Source organism: Schistocerca serialis, chromosome 3 (genome assembly GCF_023864345.2).
Source record: "Schistocerca serialis cubense isolate TAMUIC-IGC-003099 chromosome 3, iqSchSeri2.2, whole genome shotgun sequence".
Lineage (NCBI taxonomy): Eukaryota > Metazoa > Arthropoda > Insecta > Orthoptera > Acrididae > Schistocerca > Schistocerca serialis.
Window position 1 is genome coordinate 418648739 of NC_064640.1, and position 20397 is coordinate 418669135.

The following is a 20397-nucleotide window of genomic DNA, read 5'->3' on the forward strand; positions in this document are numbered from 1 at the left end:
AAATCAGCACGTATCGCAACCACAAGAAGCACTATGGCAACATGCTGAAGATCATTTTTGAAAGAATGGGTGTTGGTTAAATATGTGAAACCACTACAACACCTTGAACGAGAACGAACAGAAGAAAATTAAAAGTCACTTGGTTCCTTATTATTATTTACTTTAACCTTGCTTCCGGAACTTTTTTTTTTTTTTATGTGTTTAATTGGATTGTATTTAAACTGGTTCATAGTCAAGAAAACTGGTATTAAATATGCTATTATTTTTTATTCAATGGACAGTTTACAAATTAAACAGTGAATTCAACTTTGTAGACAAACCCACTGATTGGGTGACAATAATTTGCACCTAGAATAATCACAGTTATCTTGAGCAAAGTTTATACTGTAACCACTTTTAAAGTTTGTTTTACGATTATTACTGTATTAGACATATTTAGCATATAAATAGTTTAACACTGGTTCTTTTTTTTTAATGTTGCAAATGGTTTAATCATTAATTGTACTGTTGAATACTTGAAGTGTATATTTTAGTAAAATAAAAAAAAAAAAAAAGGGGACTGATGACCACAGATGTTAAGTCCCATAGTGCTCAGACCCATTTGAACCATTTGTGTTTCCCGTCACAAACAAAACAATTTTTAATGCAGAATTTTATATACCCTTCGATAGAGCGGTCTCAAATTAGTCTAGTACGATATTAGTTTTAGCAATATGGGATTAACAGGGACAGTAAAGAGTGAAGACAGTACTCTAGCAGCGACAGAGCCGTTCTAGCCCGCGCTGACTGCTACCGCCATGAAGAAGTACTGCTCATTCGCTGCTGGAGTAACAGCTATTCGTAGTATCTTACTGTTCATGTGTACGCAGCGTGTGGTCTGGCGTTAGCGTTCTCGCTTCCCGAGCACGGGGTCTCCAGTTCGATTTCCGGCAGGGTCAGGGATTTTAACCTGCCTCAAGATGACTGGATGTTGTTATCATCATTCATCCCCATTCCGGTGGGAGGAAGGCAATGGCAAACTACCTCCACTAGGACCTTGCCTAGTACGGCGCTGCGGGTCTCCCGCATCGTTCCTCTGTGCTCTGTCAAGGAGTATGGGACTTCATCATCAGTGTTCATATTAATACATATCGATAAAAAGAATATCGTACTAGAGTAACCTGTGACCGTTCAATCGAATGGACATGTAAAATACGGCTTTAATTTTTTTTTTTTTTTTTTTTTTTTTTTTAAGAGGAAACGACTGTTTCCGTCGGCGCTGGTCGTCACATGAAAGACGTGAGTATTTGTTTGGGCTGACTCTCCCTACACATGCAGAAACAAAATTACAAATATCTGCTGAAACACCGTGGAACACACGTCTGACGATTCTCAGGAACGACAGGGTGAAGAAAAATTCGCGCACTCGGACTTCGCAGCGCGATTCCTCACATATTAGCAATACAAAAATGTCTCTCACAAAATTTCGGCATTCGCAAATTTCTGGCAGTAAATATACGTTACCAAGATTGGCACTCTGGAAACACTGTAAGACTTGTACAGTAACTACCTCTGTCAGCAGACAGAAACAGTGCTGTGCAGTGGGTGTAGTGGATAGCGTTTTGGATTAACATGTAGGAGTTCGAGGGTTCGACTCTGGGTGGAGGCGTGTTTGATTTCATTAGCTAAATGTAGCCTGCGTGGTACGGTATTTGGCGTTTCAACCGTCATACGGTGATTACAGTGGGTCTTCTACGAAAAATTTTCACTTATATACTACGAACGCATAAATCGTTTTCATGGCAAAGCCTTTTGTACGTCATTCCATTATACGGTTGGTGGTCGTCCATATTAGCAACTGCAAATGCATTTCATGTGTTTAATAGGTAGTGTCTCAGAAAAATTATTTCAGTGTTATGGAGAGACGTATTGTTCGTAAAACAGTGATTCATCTTTGCTATGTGAGTGGAGCGATTAAGAGCAAACAGTGTTCTTTAGTCTAAGTGTGTTGAGTGGCGTTAACTGTGTTGTTCAGAGGGACAAAAAACAAGGCCGGTAACATCTGTTAGTTCTGAAATCGGTGAAACAATATTTTATCAAGCAGTAACTTCGCATATTATATGGAACTCAAATAATACGTTTAAAAAAGTACATATCGTGGAATAGAGGCCCTGCTTTTCATCAGTGCCACGGTCCCAGCGTCAAATTTTAATACCTATGCCTCAGTGCCTGTAGACAAGCCTCTAGAAAAGTTGGGCTGGACAGGAATCTGACCTTTCTCGTGCAGTATCTTAAAAATTTAAAGCATCATCGTCATTTTCAGTTCTTAACCTGTATTGAGAATCACACGCAGATAACTGTGCACTGATGGTTGATATATGGCTCCTCGAAGAGATTTGAGACTCCAGTGCTGCAATGACAAAATTTGTATTAAGCCACAGACCCATCGGCCTGTTGTAAGCCTGTCCGTAAAGCGCAGAGCGAGCAGCGCTTGTGGCGGAGGAGAGGCCTGCCTGCCTTTGTTTTGCCGGCAAGGTGAGAACAGAAGGTGGCGTGAAGTTCCTGGCCACCTGTCTTTGCACCAAAGCCCTGGCTTAAGTTCTAGACGTCTGTAGTGTCTCATCAAGTGATGGCAGGCGACACTATTGTAGGTGATTCGTCCGTCGGATGGGGATGTTAAGCTCAGCAGCCCCTTTCGTGCTATTCGAAAATGGTTCAAATGGCTCTGAGCACTATGGGACTTAACATCTGAGGTCATCAGTCCCCTAGAACTTAGAACTACTTAAACCTAACTAACCTAAGGATATCTGACACATCCATGCCCGAAGCAGGATTCGACCTGCAACCGTAGCGGTCGCGCGGTTCCAGACTGAAGCGCCTAGAACCGCTCGGCCACACCGGCCGGCACCTGTTAACCATTACGAACTCAAACCAAATGAGTCACGTAGTTATTTGTAAAATACTGTGTCAAGTGGTAAGGGTGCCATTCAAACGTATTCTTATTTACAGAAAAATAATTTTTTAAATAAGTTTCTTGAATATACTGTCAAAATATTGTTGTCGGCTCAGTTTTTGACCTTTCGCGGTCCGGATCTGGACCGCGGTCCGTCAGTTGGCGACCTTGATCTATAGGCTGATTCCAGTCTGATACGGGTCCTTTGCAGTGCACCTTTTTAAACCAGTTGTGACACAGTGCTAACACACGTCCGGGACGCATTTTTTTTTTTCACTGAGCTCGTTAATACTGTAAAGAATACGGAAATTAACAACTAAAATAACTAACGCAAGAAACGGACACGAACAGATCTACCCAAATCGCTGCACCTTGCACTGTCCTACTACCCTGACAGACGGGAAAGTAAAAATGTAAGTGGCGTATGGCATTGTTGGCTCGGATATCCAACGGGGTGGGTTTAGCCTGCAGCATTTCTGGCTTTACGGCCATCATATTCAGCTAAAAAGAGCTCTTCTTAGAGTAGCTGAGAAGACAACGATGGGGAGATGTGAGGTACCGATGGCAAATGGTTTTCTCGGTACGTGTATGGTGAGAAAGGCCGCCTAAATTCTATTCCGACTTCACGATTGACTGCTGTCTTCGGAAGTAGCGCGCCAAAATGAATATACTTCTGTTATAAATATTAGAAAACCTAAACAGTGAATTTACTCGCATTTCATATAAAATCGCTTCTCAGTAACAGGCTGTCATTCCATTATTTCAAAAGTGTTGATTACCAGTAGAATAATAAACAACTGCTAAACGATAAGCAGACGAAGCACTTCGGAGATCTTCAGGTCGCGCCTAACTTGGATGGCGGGTGAGGTGGCTGGGCTGACAGATGAGGGCTCCAGTGGCGGTTGCTGTGTAAGAGAACAGGAGTAACATAGATGCGGCAATCCTAAAGATACAAAACTTAAATCTACTGCGCTACTGCTCCTGTAGACTCTGTGAAACATGGCATCAGGGTCGCCAGTACACCTCCAGTTGTGCACGTTTTAAGGAGCATGCGCATGCGCAACTCGCGTGACGTAATGGCCTTACGGATTTGATAGAAAAAACGTACACGGTTCATAATGTACAACGCGAGCCCTTGCCACTTAACTAGAGTTTTACGTTAGTTCCACGATGTGGTAGCACACTGCGGCAGGCTTTTATCCCCGTTCGCTAGGCATAAATCTTGCTAGATGATAGCACATTCCCAAATACGATAAATCACTCACTATATACTGTAGTAAAATTAGATCGAATGACAATGCAGATTAAAGTTGTGCTGAGAGTAAACCTATTTTGTGGGTCTCCGAATGAGTTATAGCACATTAAGTTGTGAATTCTATCATACAGTAATCCATTTGAGGCGCTGAGGATCATAAGGGCCTAAAGTACATCACCGTCGATTGTGAGACTGCAGCATTTGTTTATGCTTCTGAAATCTGTTGATCTGTGGTGAGCCACGTTTATCTGTATTATAGGCCTACATTGTACATCTGAAAATTCACGAAAAGCTGTATCACTGGTTTCTCCGATATTCACTTAAATGTGAGATCGACAGCGGTGTGCTTAAGGCCTTTATGAAAGTCAGCGCCTCATTTGTATTTTAGTCAAGTGACCATTTTGGTAAACATTACGACTTGAGTATGATGATTTCCATAAACAGCATTTTGTGTGTGGAGCTGGTTGTTAATTGTGCGGTAATCGGCTTTCGTGTGCAGTGTAAACATGAACTATGTTGAATCTATAGTAAATGCGAACAAAAAAGTAGAGCTGTGAGGATGGTTTGTGAGTCGTGCTTGGGCAGCTCAGTCGGTAGAGCACTTGCCCACGAAAGGAAAAGGTGCCGAGTTCCAGTCTCGGTCCGGCACACAGCTTTAATCTGCCAGAACTTTCATATCAGTGCACACTCTACTGCAGAGTGAAAATCTCATTCTGCGAACAGAAAAGTAAATTAGCAGTAAAAGTTAGCCGCAAAGGAACTAGGGCCTCCGAGAATGGATCCTCTGATTGAGAGTGTGACGAAATCAAATAAGCGTGACCACAAGCGAACATTTAGCAAGGAAGTGTACAGTTAGCACAAGTTGTGTGGGTGCAGCGTAAGAATATCTGATTTCAGTCAGGAAGTAAATTCGTGAGCGAATACATCAGTTAGGAATCTTGTACATTTGTCTGAAAAAATGAAATGCACGAAAACTCCCAGTTACATAAAAATGCGCAATGGAGAGTTACGAAAGCTTACACATTATTTCGTTATTGCCCTAAACTGTACATAATTATGTACAAAACAACAAAATTCCACTAAAACAATTATTTCTTTTGTCAGATAAGTTGTGCATCTTATTATTTATTGTTATTATTATTACTGTTGTTATTATTATTGGCAATGGTAATAGCTGTATAAACTTATTGATAAGCATAACTGTTACACAGCTGATGCTATTAATCCCACACGCTCAGATTTATTTGAAACTAAAAATTTGTGATCAGTATCGGAGGGCAGACACGTTGTCTGCCACGGTCGGAGTCAGTTAAGACATAATTATGAATCTCTGATTTGTAAATGTGAGAGCTCCATTGGCAGTCATGGTCGTTATTAGTTAAGAACTTAATTAGCAGTACAACTCAAATAATTAATGGATAACTTGATCAAGTTGATTAACTTTATGAGGTCCCGTTCTGCTCTTCAGCACAGACAGTACGAAGAGTTTGTATCTGAGTGCGATTCGCTGCATTCTGACTCAACGCAGCACAACAATGTTCGTTGACTAAGTAAAGGTGGAGTGATTAAATGGTTTTGCAAAAGAAGAACTAACCACTTTCGTAGACAAGAAGCTACGAGTTCCTAGCAATCGAACGCGGTATTCTATCTGTGGCTTTCCTGAAAGACTTTCTGAAACGTTCAAACGCGCTCAGGTACCGACCTACACGGAAATGGGAAATAAATATGTGATCTGACGCGAAGCATGTCTTCTTTCCGTTACAAGGTGAATATCTTTGAAAAAGAAATGTAATTCAAGAATATAATCGCTTTCTAACAATTATTGAATATAAAAATAATTCTTAAACAGACATTGCAGTTTTTTCAAATTTTACGTCAGATCTTAAGTAGGAATTGCAGCAAGATTTCAAGACTTCGCTGAGATAGAGAAGTTGTCGCATTTCTTAAAATCGCCTTTTGAAGTTTCTCCAGCGGCAGAATGGACTGATGTGGCTGCGAAGTTGTTCCGCCATTCAAAGCCTTTCCTCCAAATGGAGATAACAGACTTGAAGGGTTGGAGGAAACATTTTCCAGAAAAACAAGGAAATTGCAAAAAAATTAGCCATTTACCTGCTATTGTGTTTGGCTCCAGATATGTTTGTAGTACTATGTTCTCCAGTGTCTTTCGTAAGGGGCCTGTTTACTGTTGAACCGGCCATAATGCTGCTTTGATCGTCACTGCAGGGGCAGTTTATATATATACAAAGGCTTTCGCTTGTATCGTCACACGATGCGGATGCTTTGAAAGTGAACTTGGTGTCCGAAACTTGTCACCATCAAGAAATAAGAAAGATACTTCTTAATGCGACTTATGACGGAGCTGCAACCATTTATTTAATTCATTTTTGAAAAGATTTTTTTGAAGAACCAGTATCTCTCAAGACTAATGGTCGGCCACCTTGAAGACGTTCTTCGCATAACCTGCTCCCTGCGTGAGCCTAACTTTAAAAAAAAAAAAATAAAATAAAAAAAAATAAAAAAAAATAAAAAAAAACTGCCTCAAGACCGGAAATGTAATTTCTCGCGTTGATTCTGGAATACAGTTATGCCTACCTGTTGTTGTTCATATTATTCTGTGAGTGAAAGTTAAAATAATGTTAGTAAGGAATATGAGTTGTTTTTCTTGGGATTTCGATAAAAATTTTCAAAAGTATCCGGACCCCACCTAAATTTACTAGCCGACCCCTGCTGTAGGTCCTCCTTGTGACGGAACTGGCTAGACGGACTGCTCTTCAGTTTTCAGACCAACTATACCTGCTGACAATGACTGAATGTAAAACAGTCAATGTCATGGCCTTCAGCGGTAACTACGGCATCACGACGCTCGGCGGGAATGCCACACATTCCTCCCGAGTTTTCATACTTATCTGCAGAGCAGTCTGAATGGAATAGTACGTAATAATGCGGAAATTCTGGCGCAGAATAGTATCTTGGTGACAGCGAAAGCGAAGCTGGCACGAGAGCCCACTTTCGCTGGCGTAGGCGGCAACGCGCGGTCCGTCCTAAAAGCGCTTCCAGCCGAAGCAAAAGCACTATTCCCCTCCACCCGTTACCCGTACTTTCCGACCTCGAAGGTGGCCGACGTCTGAAAGGTGAACAAATCCTAGTTAAGAGGAAGACCGCCATGGCAAGTTTTTTTAAGAAAGGGCCTTTTGTAACTATCGAGTCTGTGTTCAGTTGCCACCGTTGCAATCGATCCCTCAGACACACTGGAGGCCGAGAAGAGTTCACAGAAATACAAATGAAAACTCCGAAAAATTGTAACAGTTTTGTGTGGAGAACTTCGCGCATACAAAACGAATTGAAGACGTCTGAAGACTTGCTCAGTAGCGTACCAACGCTTATTAACGAAAGTAAAACTGTTTACAACCCGAAGGTTAGTTTGAACACCGCAGTGCTTACTAGCACGAGTAGGAATACAGTAGGCATACTCCCTATCCCTGGAGAACCACCAGGAATTGATCAAGGTCACCCAGGGAATCACCCAGGCAGTTGTGCTACTTACAGTCAAGGTCATGACGTCATGTGAGATTAAAATGGCGGCAACCGCCTCTCTTCCCCTCCGGGCCAATGCATCTACATCTACATCTACATAGATACTCTGCAAATCACATTTAAGTGCCTGGCAGAGGGTTCATCGAACCACCTTCACAATTCTCTATTATTCCTATCTCGTATAGCGCGCGGAAAGAATGAACACCTATATCTTTCCGCACGAGCTCTGATTTCCCTTATTTTATCGTGGTGATCGTTCCTCCCTATGTATGTCGGTGGCAACAAAATATTTTCGCACTAGGAGGAGAAAATTGGTGATTGGAATTTCGTGAGAAGATTCCGTAGCAACGAAACACGCCTTTCTTTTAATGATGTACAGCCCAAATCCTGTATCATTTCTGTGACACTCTCTCCCATATTTCGCGATAATACAAAACGTGCTGCCTTTCTTTGAACTTTTTCGATGCACTCCGTCAGTCCTATCTGGCAAGGATCCCACACCGCGCAGCAGTATTCTAAAAGAGGACGGACAAGTGTAGTGTAGGCAGTCTCCTTAGTAGATCTGTTACATTTTCTAAGTGTCCTGCCAATAGAACGCAGTCTTTGCCTAGCCTTCCCCACAACATTTTCTATGTGTTCCTTCCAATTTAAGTTGTTCGTAATTTTAATACCTAGGTATCTAGTTGAGTTTACGGCTTTTAGATTAGACTAATTTATCATGTAACCGAAGTTTAATGAGTTCCTTTTAGCACTCATGTGAATGACCTCACACTTTTCGTTATTTACGGTCAACTGCCCTTTTCGCACCATTCATATATCTTTTCTAAATCGTTTTGCTGTTTGTTTTGATCTTTTGATGACGTTGTTAGTCGATAAACGACAGCGTCATATGAAAACATCCTAAGACTGCTGCTCAGATTGTCTCCCAATTGGTTTATATAGATAAGGAACAGCAAACACCACCTTCGGGAACGCCAGAAATCACTTCTGTTTTACTCGATGACTTTACATCAATTACTACGAACTGTGACCTCTCTGACAGGAAGTCACAAATCCAGTCACGTAACTGAGACTATATTCCATATGCACGCAATTTCACTACGAGTCGCTTGCGTGGTACAGTGTCAAAAGTCTTCCGGAAATCCAGAAATACGGAATCGCTCTGAAATCCCTTGTCAATAGCACTCAACACTTCATGTGAATAAAGAGCTAGTTGTGTTTCACAGGAACGATGTTTTCTAAATCCATGTTGACTATGTGTCAATAGACCGTTTTCTTCGAGGTAATTCATAATGTTCGAACACAACTTATGTTCCAAAATCCTGCTGCATATCGACGTTAATGATATGGGTCTGTAATTTAGTGGATTACTCCTACTACCTTTCTTGAATATTGGTGTGACCTGTGCAACTTTCCAGTCTTTGGGTACGGATCTTTCGTCGAGCGAACGGTTGTATATGATTGTTAAGTATGGAGCTAATGCCTCAGCATACTCCGAAAGGAACCTAACTGGTATACAGTCTGGACCAGAAGACTTGCTTTTATTAAGTGATTTAAGTTGCTTCACTACTCCGAGGATATTTACTTCTGCGTTACTCATGTTGGCAGCTGTTCTCGATTCGAATTCTGGAATATTTATTTCGTCTTCTTTTGTGAAGGCATTACGGAAGGCTGTGTTTAGTAACTCTGCTTTGGCAGCACTGTCGTCGATACCATCTGCATTGCTATCACGCAGAGAAGCCATTGACTGTTTCTTACCGCTAACATACTTCACATACGAACAGAATCTCTTTGGATTTTCTGCCAGGTTTCGAGACAAAGTTTCGTTGTGGAAACTTATAAGCATCTCACATTGAAGTCCGCGCTAAATTTCGAGCTTCTGTAAAAGATCGCCAATATTGGGGGTTTTGCGTCTGTTTAAATTTGGCATGTTTGTTTCGTTGTTGGTTCAAATGGCTCTGAGCACTATGCGACTTAACATCTATGGTCATCAGTCCCCTAGAACTTAGAACTACTTAAACCTAACTAACCTAAGGACATCACACAACACCCAGTCATCACGAGGCAGAGAAAATCCCCGACCCCGCCGGGAATCGAACCCGGAAACCCGGGCGCGGGAAGCGAGAACGCTACCGCACGACCACGAGCTGCGGACTGTTTCGTTGTTACTGCAACAATGTTCTAACCCGTTTTTTGTACCAAGGAGGATCGTGCACACCCTCCACACCTTCATCTGTTATACGATGTTGCAGTTACTGTGTTATTCTGATCGCGATGCATGCATGTCCAAAGGAACGGGCACTGCGGCGACCACACCGTTACGAAACACATCAAATGAATTCGCAACTGCGAATAAGGATCACCATCATCTGTAGACTGGAATGACGACAATGAAAATTTGTGTCGAACCGGTACTCGAACCTGGATTTTCCACTTCTCGCATAGTTGACAACGTATGGAAGTTTGGGTCTGGCCGTGAGTCGTAAACGGGTAACCAAATGGTAAGCGACTGCTCACTATAAGCGGGAAATCTGGCTTCGAGTTCCGACACCAATTTTCGCTCTCGTCATTCCATTCTATAGCTGATGGTAGTACTTATTCGCAGTTGCGAATTCATTTGCTGTGGTTCGTCTTTTATAGTTGAGACACTTATGTGGGAGGGGTTATTCTGCAGTTGGACAGCTTAGTGAGAGGATGAGTCTATTTCTTAATAACAGATTACGTTAAGACACGTCGCTTGAGTTCTATTTATTAATAACAATATTACGTGGCACCAGCAGAGGCGTCACCTAGGCAGATATGTAAGTACTCTCACTTCTACGTATTTTTCATAGTTTCACGTATTTTTCATCTGTTTTTCTATTTTATAACTGGAGGCACTCTGGAGCATAGGGAGAGGTTGTGTCTATTTGTAGCAAATTAGATCACTCTAGGTCTATTTGTCAATAACATATTATACAGCACCAGGAGCGAACTCACCTGGGCAGATATGTAAGTACTTTCAGTTTTGTACATGTTCCTCAATTTTACGTATTTTACCGGGTTTTCCAAAATTTTAAGTATTTTGTCTCAGGTAATCACAATAGAGAATTAGATACCACTGATAAAGTGTCACACCTCCCCAACTCCATCTCTTAAAACAGGAACACTCTAGAACTGGGCGGCATAGGGATAGGCCGAGTCTGTCTATTAATAACAAGTTACGTCACTCGAGATCTGTTCAATATTTTGAAGCACCAGCAGAGGTCTCACACAGAGAGATAATATGTAAGTATTCCCAGTTTTACGTATTTTCCTCAATTTACTGCATTGTTCCTAATTACGTGAACTATGTGTCAACATCGCGACGCATCGTGCCACGAAACCACGTCACAGTGTCGCGTCGCTTCAGGTCACGTCGCGTTGCGTCGCGTCAGCGTCATGATACTTTCAGTTTTGGTTCCGATGTATGTATCACAGCTAAGCCTAAGCTGGTGTTTGACCTCATAGTGTTAGAAACGTACACGTTGGTAGAAATATTGACGATGTCGAGAATGCATATTGTATAAGAAATATCACACTGCATTACTAGATTATATGACGTCATAGGAAAATTCTGATACCTCCAACCAAAGATACTGTATTTGTAGCACACCTCTCGCATGCTGGAGGGTAGATCACCCTCAGACTCCGACTTTCGGGGTGTTGCCGCGAACGCCGACGGTCGCGGACACAGTGCCCAGCAGTTGGGTTACGGTTGGGTTGCTTGGGGGAAGAGACCAAACAGCGAGGTCATCGGTCTCATCGGATTAGGGAAGGATGGGGAAGGAAGTCGGCCGTGCCCTTTCAAAGGAACCATCCTGGCATTTGCCTGGAGCGATTTAGGGAAATCACGGAAAACCTAAATCAGGATGGCCGGACGCGGGATTGAAACGTTGTCCTTCCGAATGCGAGTCCAATGTGCTAACCACTGCGCCACCTCGCTCGGTCGACCAGCAGTTGCCGAGGAAGTTGCGGCTGCAGCCTAATGTTGCTGCTATATCGTATCTGGCCGACAGATCCTCCGCTCACGGTAATAACGGCAAACAGATCCGAAGACGTAGGTGGAAATATCAAAGACCGATGCAAATACACACAGCCCACCTCATAGTATGCGCTGGATAATGCCGACACGGCATGAAGATCCTCGTCCGATCGTGATTGCCAGGTTGCAAACGGGAGTGGTCCAGATGCCTGCCTAACAGTACGCCAGACCATATCCCCAGACGTGTTAGAGAAATTTGCAATCACCTCCGACCTAGTAGTTGGCACAAATTACGCTCAATCGTCCAGGGTGAGAGCGTCCCGCCACAGCGAAACCTGTCGCAGCTTGTCGACGCCTTTGCAGATAAACACTGCTACCAGTTTAAGCGTCAAGCACCCGCTCCCTCCCTGCTGCTTTATAATTTCTCTATGTAACGCCAAGAGAAACAAGTCTTATCTCGTGGACATCAACAACCTCACCAAAGGAAATCTGTGGACTCATTTGCGGATAACCCCTCGAACAGCTCAAGCGCTAACCACATGCCTCCTCACCTTCGCGCCCTCCTCCCTCCAACCGTCATGCTTTTGAAACAAGTGCGGGTGACTCCATTTTCAGCTGGGCGGCCTCCCAAGTGGAATGAAGGCTCGTAAAAAAATAAAACCTGCAAGAATATGCGACATTATTATAAGCATCGTATATTAACCACTGGGAAATCCGATTATGGTACGTAATTTCGACTGATCCATGCACAATAGTTCCTTACAAACCGAGCACTGTGTCTTGATAAACTGTTTCTCCAAACAATAATTACCATCGTGATTCAAAAAATGCGAACAATACACGCAGAATGACCCCTGGAAAAGCGAGTTGCACGTACTTGGTAACAGTGCAATCAGCACCATGTTTATGACGAGATGCTGCTCGTATCTGCTAGAATTACAGATCTATGAAGCACGAGGACCGACATCGCCACGATGAGACTGTGGACAGCCGTGCAACGCATGCCCGTATACGTTCCCACCAGTCGGGGGGAAAACCCATCTCATGGCTCCAGGTACGCGAGGGAAGCTATCAAGGCAAAGCTGATACATGGAGGGGGATCACAGATCCGTGAGGCTGTGAGTAACGGTCCAGAATTGTTTTCTTCCGGTGTCTGGTAAATTGCACCACCTCGACCGCAAAGCGGCAGTTGAAGCAATAGCCAAGGAGTGCCCACACGCTGTCAGTAATATCCAGAGGCCTGCTTGATAAAGCTACCAGCGCATCGCCTGTCGGACGCGAGGCAGACAGCAGAGACTGTCAGAGTAAAAACATTCCAAAAACAAATTTTTATCATACACTACAATATCAGTGACTCATAACTGGAATCAGTCACCTCATACAAAATCATTTCCCTCATACAAATCCGTGTGCATCTGGAATGGAATGATCACATAGGCTACATCATAGGTGAAGCAAGTGTTACACATCAGATCTTTGGTAGGATACTGGGAAAATAAATTTGTATGTAAAAGAGATTGTCTACAAAACACTCCTTCGAGCCATCGTACAATACTGCTCTTAGGTGGGTGGGACCCGTACGAGATAGGACTGACAAGGGATACGTAGCGCATACAAAGAAGGGCAGAGTCAATGGCTGCAGGTTTTCTTGCCCCAAGGCGAGCGTCAGTGAGATGCTGAAAAACCTGAACTGGCAGACGCTTGAAGATGGACGTCAGTTTCCCACGAAAACCAACTTACAGTGTTTCAAGAACCTAGCAATATTCGACAACCCTCTGCGTACTGCGTCCGCAGAGATCGTGAAGACAAGATTAGACTAATTACGACATTTAAGCGATCATTCTCCCCGTACATTATACGCGAAACCTTAATACGTGATACAACTGGAAGTACCCTCTGCCATGCACTTGACAGCGGTCTGCGGAGTACAGCTATAGATTTAGATGTAGACTGAAAATGCTCATGACTCCTTACCCCGACCACAATACCCTGCACGCTGAATTTAAATCGTTTCATGGGACACGAATACACGTACACCTACAACCTGATTTTGCTAAATGGGAAAAATCTCTCCCTGAGAGTATAAGGAACAAGCAAGTTATATGGACATTTGACCAGAAAGCGTTCCAAGGGAGACACACTCACTGGACTCCGCCCTAACAGGCCCCTGAAGGCCCAACGGTACCGACCGACCGCCGTGTCATTCTCAGGTGTTTCACGTCGCTGGATACGGATTGGAGGGGAATGTGGTCAGGACACCACTCTCCAGGCCGTTGTCTGTTTTCGTGACTGGAGCCACTACTTCTCAGTCAAGTAGCTCCTCAATTTGCCCCACGAGGGCTGTATGCACCCCTCTTGCCAACTGCGCTCGACAGATGTGGACGATCACCCATCCATTTGGTAGCCAAGCCCAACAGCGCAAAGCTTCGGTGATCTGACGCGAAACGGTATTACCACTGTGGCAAGGCCATTGACAGCACACCCACTTGAAGGTGGAGATAAAAGATCTTTGACAGTGATCAGGACGAGGCACTTGGTCCGCCAGCATGGGGTAAGCCAGACGACTGTATAGAACATTGTCCATGAGAACTGTCAATGTCTATATCACTTAAGACGCGAGAGGTCTTATACCTATGGACTTGCTTCCCCGGCGACGGCTTTGCGCTGGTTCGTCGCCCAGACTACTATGGTACTGGGATTCTTGTCATCCACCCTATTTACAGATGAGGTTAATTTATAAGGGGCGGTATCGTCAACCTTCACGACACCCGCATGTGGGCTACGGAGAATACATATGGTACTGTGGCCATGAAACACCAGCACTGATTCAGTCTCAATGTGTGGGCAGCGATTATTGCCGACCGCCTCGTGGGACAAGTCATCCTTCCACAATGTCTCATATGCGAGGTATGTCTGTTGTTGCTGAGGGTTATGCTGTCTGCTCCGCTGGAAGACATGCCTTTGTTGGTACGAAGGGTAAAGTGGCTACTAAATGGTAGTGCTCCAACTCACTGCCCTCTTGAGCGTGGAGATAAAACACTAGTGTAGACAGAACATTCCCACTTGCATGGTGTGTTCTCATGTGTGCTTTCAGTCGTTGAAACCTATAATGTCAAAGATCTTTTATCTCCACGTTCAAGCAGCTGTACCTCTCTTGGAATACATTTCCAGCCATATGTACATATGACCTTTGTTGCTCCTTATCTTCGCAGACCCGAAGTTTTGCCCCACTTAGCAAAATCATGCAGCTTGGTCTGCCAATCACCTGCCATGAGCATTTTTGTAGAATCTGTCCTGAAAGACGGAGCTTGTAACTTCTTCGAGTGTATGATACCTAAAAAACTTTCAAATTTCTGTTTCACTCTCTTGCCACTCAAACAAACCAATCGTCATTAGCGTTGCCCTTCTTTGTATACAGTGGATGCCGCTTTGGGCCCCGAACTTTTATATGTATCCCCTACCAATCAAGAGCAGGTCTTACTAGTGTTTTCTATGCTACCTCTTTTGTACACAAACTGCGGATGTTCGATATTTACAAAATATCGATGTTGGGAGTTCAGATATCGATGTTTCAACAGCGATGCAGAAGTCTTTGAAACATAGTAGCATAGATATTAAAGTCAAAATCTCGACCTTCGATGTGGGCAAAAAAAAGGCCACTTGTTATCAGTGTCAATAATTTTTTTGTCATTTAAACAAATTTTGCTTCCGATCATGCCTCGTAATGACATCTGTGCAACACATTTGTGACTTGGCAAAGGCGGTGATGGGGGAGAGAAACAATATTTTCAGCGACAGTGAATCAAATAGATGCAGTATTTCACATTTAGTGTCTAAAATCTCTCTTCAGGCAACAGTTCAAATTTTCGAAGTATCTCAGTATATACTTCAGAAATTGGAATGGAGGGTGTACACTTGTCTAAACTTTATACTCTAATGCATTTATTCATCGGTTGTAAATATGTATAGCCTTTCTAAATTGTTGTAAATGAAGGTTTTTTAAAAAATGGTTCAAATGGCTCTGAGCACTATGGGACTTAACATCTATGGTCATCAGTCCCCTAGAACTTGGAACTACTTAAACCTAACTAACCTAAGGACATCACACAACACCCAGTCATCACGAGGCAGAGGAAGGTTTTTTAAATCTGTTGAAAGTTATTACACTTTTGCGCAAACTACCGTCGAGACATACATGCAAGAAGATTCTGAAAAAGAATTTAAAGTTAATCAGAACTACTCCAAAACTAAAATTCAGAATGTAGACAGTTTAACACTCACGGCAGATATTTGGACGACAAGGTGCAGTGTAGAAGTTTCTTGGGGATTGCCGTTCATGATTTGTATGGCTATAAAATGGAAATAGCTACTCATGGAATCTGTGAGTTGTCAAGATCATACATAGGTGAATATATTTCGAACATGTTATTACAGCCGGCCGCTGTGGCCGAGCGGTTCTAGGCGGTTCAGTCCGGAACCGCGCTGCTGCTACGGTCGCAGGTTCGAATCCTACCTCGGGCATGGATGTGTGTGATGTCGTTATGTTAATTAGGTTTAAGTAGTTCTAAGTCTAGCGGACTGATGACCTCAGATGTTAAGTCCCATAGTACTTAGAGCCATTTAAACCGTTTGAACCACATTATTACAGATTTGTAACGATTGGGGAATAAATATCAGCGAAATACCAGCAGTGCTGACTAACGCCGGAGCAAATATAATTAAACGAGTAGAAACAGCATTTAGTAGTCATACACCGTGTTTTGCCCACATGTTCGATTTAGTGGTAAATAAATCTTTTTAAAAGACTGACAAACTGCGTGAGCAGACTTCTTAAGAGATAGAAACCGGTATGTTGCCCTCGACGGCGAGTGTTCGTCAGAGACGAGGGTATCGTCAGGAGAGACCCAGGGACGTGCGAGAGGACCTCTTTTATTCTCTGTATACACAAATTATCTGACGGGCAGGATGAGCAGGAATCTGCGACTGCTGATGACGCTTTGGTGTACGGCAAGGTGTCGTCGTTGAGTGGCTGTAGGAGAATACAAGATGAGCTAGACCAAATTGGTGTGCTGAATGGTTACTAGCTCTAAATGTAGAAAAATCTGAGTTAATGCAGATGAGTATGAAAAACAATTCCGTAACGTTCGAACACAGCATTAGTAGTGCGGCGCTCGACAGAGTCACGTCCATTAAGTATCGAGGCGTATCATTGCAATGTGTTACAAAATGGAACGATCACATAAGGACGGTAATATGGAAGGCGAATGATCGACTTCACTTTATTAGGAGTATTTTAGGAAAGAGTTGCTCATCTATAAACTAGACCCCGTACTGAACACTAGTGCGACCCATTCTTGAGCACTGCTCGAGTGTTTGGGATTCCCACCACTTCAGATTAAAGACATCGAAGCAATACAGGGGCGGGCTGCAAGATTTGTTACCGGTAGGTTAGCATTAGAAAATATTTCATGTACTCCCTGGAGTGAAGACGACGTTATTTTCGCGAAACACTATTAAGAAAATTTAGAGAACCGGCATTTGAAGCTGACTGCGGCACGTGGATTTCGCGCAACGACCACGGAAATAAGATAAGACCAGTTTGGGCTCCTACGGAAGCATACGGACAGTCGTTTTTCCATCCTATTTGCGAGTGAAACAGGAAAGAAAATAACTAGTAGTGGTACAAGATATCCTCGGCCATGCACCATACGGTGACTTGCGGAGTATGTGTTAGATGAAGACGTACTGCGTTGAAAAGGATCATAATTAGGTACTGACATGGTCAAATCGACGGATGTTGCAGATGTAACGCACACAAGCTTTTGTGGTTAATTGAAACAATCTACCTGCAGAATTCTCAGTACTCGTACCTTGTTGCATTAGATCGCAATAGTGCACGTTTGGCAGAACAAGTGGTAATCCAACAGTACCTGAGGGGAAATATTACAAACAAAAAATGAAGCCAGAGTCAGCTCCATGCTCGCCAATGAGTTTTGACGACAGTCCTGGTTAAAGTCGTTATAGTACTACCGTAAGTTAACGAAGCCATCAGCGGAGACGGATATTTAGGTGAAATAAACTTCCAATGGAGATGCAAGCGTGGCAGAACCACAGTAATTTCCAATGAGTCCATATAAATTACGAGAACAATTTGTCAGCTTGAGTTTAGAACAGAAAAAAGAAAGCCAGTTTCTCCGCCGAGTGGGTATCAGTTTTGCCGTGTATTGAAACGTATGTAATTTGTTTCAAGACACTTTTACTTGGTGTGATCTACAAGCCACGGGGCACTACTGTAAAAGAAAGTGCTGCTTCTGATGTATGTTGAAGACAAATTACAGCTTGCACTATAAACATCTGTACATTAACTCTCTGTCATCGAATAGCATACAGAGCAAACAACGATAATAAAGTACTGGATCTTCTTTTTGGTTTTGTACTGGTCTGTATACCAGAACAGGTTTCTCGTAGTATTCGTTTGCGAAGTTTCGCGCAACTAAATTTTAGGTTAGTTAATGGCACGCTGGAGGACCGTTAAAACATAAGCATTAGGTTTAAAAACAGCCGCCTTGGTAGGATAGACTTCTCACACAAATTACATTGGTGCATGAAATACATCAAACTAACGAGATAATCTGCATAAGCTGCATCGACAGTTGTTTTCTTTTCATTCGCATTTTTTTATTAGCAGGACTCGTGATCACAGTTGCGTAACACTATGGAAATGGCTGCTAATTTCTCATCGATTTCGCGTAACAACGAATCGTGAAGTCAAGCTGCGGTCGACGGGTGAGGCCATCGTGACTGGAAAAAAGAAAGCGAGTACGTATTTATGAGCTTGATTATACTCTCATTTATAGCATGATGTTGTATAGAAAGAACAGGTAACTTGAAACATTTTCGGTGTTCTTTTAATTTTGTCCACAAACTGCAGAACGGCTATTACATATGCTGGAAGTACAATAGACAATGCCTTTAGTCACAAACATTTGCACTTTAGTTCAAATGGTTCAAATGGCTCTGAGCACTATGGGACTCATCATCTTAGGTCATAAGTCCCCTAGAATTTAGAACTACTTAAACCTAACTAACCTAAGGACATCATACACACCCATGCCCGAGGCAGGATTCGAACCTGCGACCGTAGCAGTCCCGCGGTTCCGGACTGCAGCGCCAGAACCGCACGGCCACCGCGGCCGGCTTCGCACTTTAGGGTGATAGACATTGCACCTCGGACCTTTAAAAATTCAAACATATGACGTATTAAAAACTAAACTCCTCCCGCACAGGCCATGAAGGTCCAAAGGTACCGACTGGCCGCCGTGTCATCCTCAGCCCACGGGCGTCACTGAATGCGCATATGGGGGGCATGTGGTCAGTACACCGCTCTCCCTGCCGTAGCTCAGTTTCCGAGACCGGAGCCGCTACTTATCAGTCAAGTAGCTCCTCAGGTTGCCTCACAAGGGCTGAGTGCACCCCGCTTGCCAACAGCGCTCGGCAGACCGGATGGTCACCCATCCAACTGCTACCCCAGCCCGAGAGCGCTTAACTTTGGTGATCTGACGGGAACCGGTGTTACCACTGCAGCAAGGCCGTTGGCACATATGACGTATAATAGACCTTTAATCCATCATACGTTAGGGAACTGTTACCTGTTACAAATTATCGGCACTGATGTCCAGAGTAGAAATTTGGAATGGCTGAAGTTTCACCAGTGAATTTGTGCCCCGTCACATGCTAAAAATCTCACGAATACACCACGTGACCAATGATGTGGTATTTCACCACGCTGATAAAAATGTTGTTGTCGTGGTGTTCAGTCCGAAACTTAGTTTGACGAGCCGGCCGGAGTGGCCGAGCAGTTTTAGGCGCTTCAGTCTGGAACCGCGCGACCGCTACGGTCGCAGGTTCGAATCCTGCCTCGGGCATGGATGTGTGTGCTGTCCTTAGGTTAGTTAGGTTTAAGTAGTTCTAAGTTCTAGAGGACTGATGACCTCGGATGTTAAGTCCCATAGTGCTCAGAGCCATTTGAACCATTTGAACTTAGTTTGATGCAAGTCTTCACGCTAGACTATCCTGCTCAAGCCTCTTCACCTCAGCGTAACACTTTCTCCCATTACCAAATTATAAGCCGCGATCAGAAAGTTTCCGTTCGAAGCACTTATAGTCCATTAATTAATTATTCAAAAGCAGTTTTAATCGCATTTATTATTATTATTATACCGCCAACCGGTTTGAACCCGACGTAGGGGCCATCTTCTGGGCGTTTGCACCATTGGTCGAACCTCGTTCGGTAAATCAGCCAGGAATTGTTGCCGTCAGCGAATGCATGTCAATTTCAACCAGCTTCCAAGCTAACATTGAGAGGGGAACTGCATGTAGTGGAGATTTGGAATTAGGTATCTTGCAAAAGCCGATTCCTCACACTGGGACATAAAAATGCACGCCTTCAGTGGTGCGGACAACACATAAACAGGACAGGAAGGCGTCCAGTGTGTTCATAAGAATCGCAGTTTTTCCTCTTTTCATGTGATGAAACGACCAGTGACGCTTTACACCCTCTTTGGTGGGTGTAGTTTAGGCTGGAGGTGGTTCTGCGACTTTTGCGTTTCTTGTTTCCACGATTTGAGATCAATTATTCAGGTTACCATGAACATGAACGAGGATGCTTGTTTC

General features: G+C 43.4%; 1 protein-coding gene and 1 pseudogene across 4 annotated transcripts in view; both read right to left on the bottom strand.

The window, feature by feature from the left end:
* Positions 1-20397, bottom strand: part of LOC126470295 (elongation of very long chain fatty acids protein AAEL008004) — a 338249-nt gene that overhangs the window by 90093 nt on the left and 227759 nt on the right. The window lies entirely within an intron of this gene.
* On the bottom strand, positions 19204-19321 carry LOC126471937 (5S ribosomal RNA; annotated as a pseudogene).